This window comes from Phocoena phocoena, chromosome 13 (genome assembly GCF_963924675.1).
Source record: "Phocoena phocoena chromosome 13, mPhoPho1.1, whole genome shotgun sequence".
Classification (NCBI taxonomy): domain Eukaryota; kingdom Metazoa; phylum Chordata; class Mammalia; order Artiodactyla; family Phocoenidae; genus Phocoena; species Phocoena phocoena.
Genome location: NC_089231.1, coordinates 59,912,734 through 59,919,646, shown reverse-complemented (window position 1 = coordinate 59,919,646; position 6,913 = coordinate 59,912,734).

Below are 6,913 nucleotides of genomic sequence, written 5' to 3'. Positions count from 1 at the left end.
GAGCTGCTCTGGGTCTCACATCAAGGGCTGCAAAGAAACACGCTCCCAGTGTTGGAACCCATCTGGGTGTCTCACTCATTCCTGGAGACTCAGGCCAGGTGCTGTGACAACCTGGACAGCATCACTGCACCCTACTATTGCACTTTTTAAATTCTATAATGTTGAAGTAACTTGATTTCTTTGCCTTGTCTTGGAATAGCTTATCATTTGTATTATTAATCTTTTAGTGTTTGATTTTGACATTTTTTTGGTATACTGATAGCGTTGAGTCAAAATCTGCTCTCCCACAGCTTCCAACGTGCAGAAATACCAGCTGGTCGGCCTCAGTCTCCTCAATCCAAGGGTGACGACAGGAGCCTATTGTGTTGCATTATTGTTTATTGCTTTTATTATTTTTTTAAAGATTTTTTTGATGTGGACCATTTTCAAAGTCTTTATTGAATTTGTTCCAATATTGCTTCTGTTTTATATATTTTGGTTTTTTTGGCCGTGAGGCATGTGGGATCCTAGCTCCCCAACCAGGGATCAAACCCGCACCCCCTGCATTGGAAGGTGAAGTCTAAACCACTGGACCACCAGGGAAGTCCCTATTGGTTTGATTATTAACATGCTTTCAGACAAAATCCAGTTTAGAAGGAATATAACTTTTTTTGCATTTTTTTTTGTTGAAGTGTAGTTGATCTACAACGTTAATTTTTGCTAAACAGCAAAGTGATTCAGTTATACATACATACATATATATATGTATATATATATATATACACACACACATATACTTTTTTTTTTTTTTTCCCGTACGCGGGCCTCTCACTGTTGTGGCCTCTCCCGTTGCCGAGCACAGGCGCCGGACGCGCAGGCTCAGTGGCCATGGCTCACGGGCCCAGCCGCTCCGCGGCACGTGGGATCTTCCCGGACCAGGGCACGAACCCGTGTCCCCTGCATCGGCAGGTGGACTCTCAGCCACTGCGCCACCAGGGAAGCCCCACATATACATTTTAAAAAATTCTTTTCCATTATGGTTTATCACAGGATACTGAATATAGTTCCCTGTGCTATATACAGTAGGACCTTGTTGTAAGTCAGAAAGAGAAAGACAAATACCATATGATATCACTTATATGTGCAATCTAAAATATGACACAAATGAATCTATCTAGGAATATAACTTTTTAAATTTTATTTTATTTTTTTCTTTTTGACCACGCTGCACAGCTTGCAGGATCTTTTTTCCCCGACCAAGGATTGAACCCGAGCCCTCAGCAGTGAAAGCGCTGAGTCCTAACCACTGGACTGCCAGGGAAGTCTCTTATTTTTATTTTTGATTGTGATGAAATACACATAATGTAAATGTTATCATCTTAACCATTTTTAAGTGTAGAGTTCGATGGCGTTAATTACATTCACATTGTCCGGCAACCATCACCTCCATCCTCTCCAGAATTCTTTCATCTTCCCAAACTGAAACTGTCGTCATTAAACAATAACTCCCTATCTCCCTCTCCCCAGCCCCTGGCCCTCACCATCCTACTTTCCATCTCTGTGATTTGATACTCTAGGGATCTCATATAAATGGAATCATACAGTATTTGTCCTTCTGTGACGGGGTTCATTTCGCTTAGCATGATGGCCTTCAGAGTCACGCGTGTGGTAGCGTGTGTCAGAGTTTCCTTCCTTTTTATTTTTGATTTTTAAGCTTTACTGAGGTATAATTGGCAAATAAAAATGGTAAGATATTTAAAGGGTACAATGAAATGATTTAATATATTTATACATTATGAAAGAATTCCCACCATTGAGTTAAATAACACACTCATCACCTCATATATTTACCTTTTATTTGTTTTGGTGAGAACACTTGTGTTAATACATAGAGGTGCAACTGAATTTTGCCTGTTGACTTCATATCTGGCAACTTTGCTGATGCTTATTGGTTCTAACCGGGTGTTTCGTGTGTGCGTGTGCGTGCGTGTGCGTGCGTGTAATGGATTGTAACTTTTTGAATGCTTTCAAAACCACGCTCTCTTTACCTATGAGAAGGCTGTGCACAAACACTCTTTGTCACACATCCTGAACACTGATGGTGCCTGTGTGGACGGAAAAAGCAGACCTCAACGACTGCCAAGTGTGCTCTGAATCTGTCAGTTACACAGCATCAAGTGTAAATGGTTGCCATGCCAGGTGGAACATGAAGAGGGGATAGTCAAGAGATCTTTTTAGACGTTTTCAATTTTCTTAGTGTTAAATATGGCCTCTGAATACATTTAAATTGTGCTAATCCCAGCGTGTCAGAATTGTCACCGAAAATGGTAAATAATGTTTAGTAGAAAATCGCTTTGCTTTGTGGGATCTCCTATCTCACCATAAATGAGGTGTAAATAGTTTTCTAATTTAGGAAAAACAGAAGATTTTCCTGCTTGAGAAATGCAGTTTCATCTACTCTTGAAGTAACTGCAATGCTTTACAGAAAACATCCTAACAGGAGAATACAGAGTTCAGAGAATTTCTGGAATGTCAAAACAGAGCTACAAGGAGAGGATGGACTGGGCTGTACATATAACTGTAAGGAAGAGGGTGTGACTAAAAAAATGAAGTCACTTGTAGCTGCTTCCACCGTTTAGGGGGATGTCCTGGGATCAACTCTCCCTCTGCTAGGACCAGCCCTCTGCAGTGACAGGAGAGAGGGGCGTGCCTGCATTGCTCTGGACCCAGGACAATTTCACCTGGGCCCTCTGCAGTGACAGGAGAGAGGGGCATGACTGCATTGCTCTGGACCCAGGACAATTTCATCTGGGCCCCCCCGGAGCGTGCACTTTGACCTTAACCCATTTCCCTTGAGATGGTGAAGCCAGGGATTAGAACAGGTGGGACCACGTGCATGTGCATCCCTGTAGCTCATGAGTCTGCAAAGAGCAGATCAACAGAACCCAGTGGCTCTCTCTCAGTCGAATCCTCGGGGCAGGGTGTGGTGGGAGATAAATAGGAGCTTGGGATTAACATACACATACTACTATATATAAGATAGACAAACAAGTACCTACTGTATAGCACAGGGAACTATATTCAATATCTTGTAAAAAACCTGTCATGGAAAAGAATCCGAAAAAAAATATGTATAACTGAATCACTTTGCTGTACACCTGAAAATAACACAACATTGTACATTAACTATACCTCAATTAAAAAAAAAAAGTCAACTCCTTCCCCCTCCTTCACCTGAGGGACAGGCTACTACTGAACGCCTCCCCAGATGGGCCCCCTGGTGGACTGAACTGGACCCAGCCGAGTGCCTGTGATTACTGCTTACTTGGATCTCTGCGGCTCCCCTCATTGTGGTCCATTTCCATAATGAGAGGGCCCCGCAGTCAGGTCCAATTTAGACTCTGACTCATGGTGTTTCATTGGGTCAAACTCCAGTTGTGTCTGCTTCTGGTGGACCTGACCTCCATGGTCCCAAGAATGCAAACCACTCCTACTCCTGCCAGGTTCTTCCCTGCCCTTGTTCCCCCTTCTGCCACCTGCTCCCCTACCGCGAACTCTGGCGACCTATCCAGTCCTTTCTGAGCGTGCTGAGACGTCTCTTCTTGATTCTGCTCCTCAATCCTGGGGACTTTCCCTTTCTTTCTGCAGTAGCTTCCCCTCCCATCATACGGCCCATTACCATCTACTCTACACGGCTCGTGTGCCTTTCTAAATGTCTTTTTTCCCCTATGAAAAGCAACTGCTATTTTATTTTCCCTTATCTGTTCATCCTGTTTCACTTCTTTTGTATAAGTATTTCATTCTCTCCTTGTACTATTCTGTATTATAAGAAAAGTATTGGGCTTCCCTGGTGGCACAGTGGTTAAGAATCCGCCTGCCAACGTGGGGGACATGGGTTCGAGCCCTGGTCCAAGAAGATCCCACATGCCATGGAGCAACTAAGCCCGTGTGCCACACCTACTGAGCCTGTGCTCTAGAGCCCGCAAGCCACAACTACTGAGCCTGCATGCCACAACTACTGAAGCCCGCGTGCCTAGAACCTGGGCTCTGCAACAAGAGAAGCCACCACAATGAGAAGCCCGCGCGCAGCAACGAAGACCCAAGGCAGCCAAAAAAAAAAAATTTAAATAAATAAATTAAAGAAAAACAAAAAAGAAAAGTATTGATGCCCTCTACTATCACATATACAAGTCAGAGGGCCTTCTCCTTTCCAGTCACAAGGCACTTACCTGATCACAGCACTCACACCTCGTTGCACTTTGCTTGCCTCCATCTCTGCATGGGCCAAAGTGACCTCTGTGTGACCAGAACTTCTACAGCACGGTGTCAGTCAAGTCTGATGCAGGGAGGGTGCCCAAAGTTTGGTCATTTGGGTGACCAAAATATAGGAAGCCACAGTAGACCATCCAGCAGCTGGAGCCACCAAGGTTTGCTTAGAGGAAACACAAGGGCCAAACCTACTTCTCAATGCCCTCTGGTTTCCATCTGCACTCCTTGGAGTGCAGAAGATGTGCCCAATGACAGCAGGTTGCTTTTTGCATGTGTGCCTCTCTTGCCTGGGAGAAGATGGCTGAGTTAAGGTAGAGTTAGATTACACTGAATGATTAAGAACCAGAAAATTTCAATTTCTTCCTGGCAGATGGAGCCTGGGGACCCTGGTATGTGGAGAAGAGGAGAAATGGGGAAGGGTCGGGAGAGAGGAAGGGTGATATAGGGGGAAGGGATATGGGGTAGACCTAGGAAGAAAAATGACCAGTGGACTTTAAGAGCAATGATGCTCAAGTAACATAACATTTGTTAATATCTATATGCTGTAAGTCATGAGTATAAATCATCAAGATCTTCTTTAAGATACTTCTACATTAACATATATCACTGATACTTCAAAATTCTTCTTTTTTAAGAAGCAACTGCACCCTCTATATCAAAAGCGCACGACGGTGTCGGTTCCTATAACAAATACCCATAATCTCAAGATCCTACGCCAAGAGTCCTTGGGACTAGTTCAACAAATCTTTCAACAAAACAGCAACGCTCTTTGCTTTTCTAAGTAAACAGGTAAAAACTCAACGTTATGACGACAAGATAAAAAATCAGTATAGATTTAATTTCTATTTTATGGTAACTTGCATGTGATCCTTCCTAACCTTCTTATGATGAGTAATGTAGGGCTTTGCCGTCTCAGAATCACTTGGAGCTATGGCTTTCCTGCTTAAAGTTCCTGCTTTAAACAAACAAACAAATAAGCAAACAAAAACTTGGGGCCTCTTGGGTCAGCTACCCTTTTATTCCAGGCTGAATAAAAATCACTTGGCGGGTTTGTTTCAAATTTCTCCAAATATCTCCTGTGTTGCCCACAGCAGGGCTGTGAGGCCCACGGCAGGGGCATTAGCTGCAGAGATAAGGTGAGGTTTGGTTCAGTTTGGGGAAAGAGATGAGGCCTGAAGACTTACTGCTAGTGGGATGGCTCTCATTACAATGAGCACTGGAACTGGAAACCCAGTTCTCCTGGCTTTTAATCCACTGGGTTGTCTAAGAGCCGAACTTCCAATTTGATGGGTCTGAGTATAAACCAGTTACATTCCCAAAGAGCTGCTACTTTTTTCCCCTTATATCTAAAAATATCTTAAAAATTTTACCTTTATATTAAACTCAACGTCAATAGAACTTTTTAATGCTAACTCTAACTTTGAAAGAAAGCAACCACAGGGGAAAATTTTAATTGACACTGATAATTTATAATTTTATTTCTAACAATATTGTTCATAATATTAATTGCTTTTAAGAGACTCCAGGGATCAGAGCCCAGAAATAAACCCACACACCTACGGTCAATTAATTTTCGACGAAGGAGGCAAGAATATACAACGGGAAGAAGACAGTCTCTTTGGCAAGTGGTGCTGGGAAAGTTGGACAGCCACATGTAAGTCAACGAAGTTAGAACACACCCTCACACCCTACACAAAAATAAACTCAAAATGGCTTAAAGACTTAAACATAAGACACGACACCATAAAACTACTAGCAGAGAGCGCAGGCAAAACATTCTCTGACATAAATCGTACCAATGTTTTCTTAGGTCAATCTCCCAAAGCAATAGAAATAAAAATGAAAACAAACAAATAGGACCTAATCAAACTTGCAAGCTTTTGCACAGCAAAGGAAACCATAAAGAAAACGAAAAGACAACCTACAGAATGGGAGAACATATTTGCAAATGATGCGACCAACAAGGGTTTAATTTCCAAAATATACAAACAGCTCATACAACTCAACAACAGCAAAAAACAAACAGCCCAATCGAAAAATGGGGAGAAGACCTAAATAGACATTTTTCCAAAGAAGACATACAGAGCCAATAGGCACATGAAAAGATGCTCAACATCACTAATTTTTAGAGGAATGCAAATCAAAACTACAATGAGGTAGGTACCACCTCACGCTGGTCAGAACGGCCATCATTAAAAAGTCTACAAATAACAAATTCTGGAGAGGGTGTGGAGAAAAGGGAACCCTCCTACACTGTTGGTGGGAATGTGAATTGTTGCAGCCACTGTGGAAAACAGTATGGAGGTTCCTCAAAACACTAAAAATAGAATTGTCAGGACTTCCCTGGTGGCGCAGTGCTTAAGAATCCACCTGCCAACTCAGGGTTCACGGGTTCAAGCCCTGGTCCAGGAAGATCCCACATGCTGTGGAGCAACTAAGCCCGTGCACCACTCTAAGCCCATGCACCACAACTACTGAAGCCTGCGCACCCTAGAGCCCGTGTTCTGCAACAAGAGAAGCCACCGCAATGAGAAGTCCATGCACTGCAATGAAGACCCAATGCAGCCAAAAATAAAATAAATTAATTAAAAAAAACAACAACAACAATTGTCATATGATCCAGCAATCCCACTCCTGGGCATACGTTCAGACAAAACTATAATTC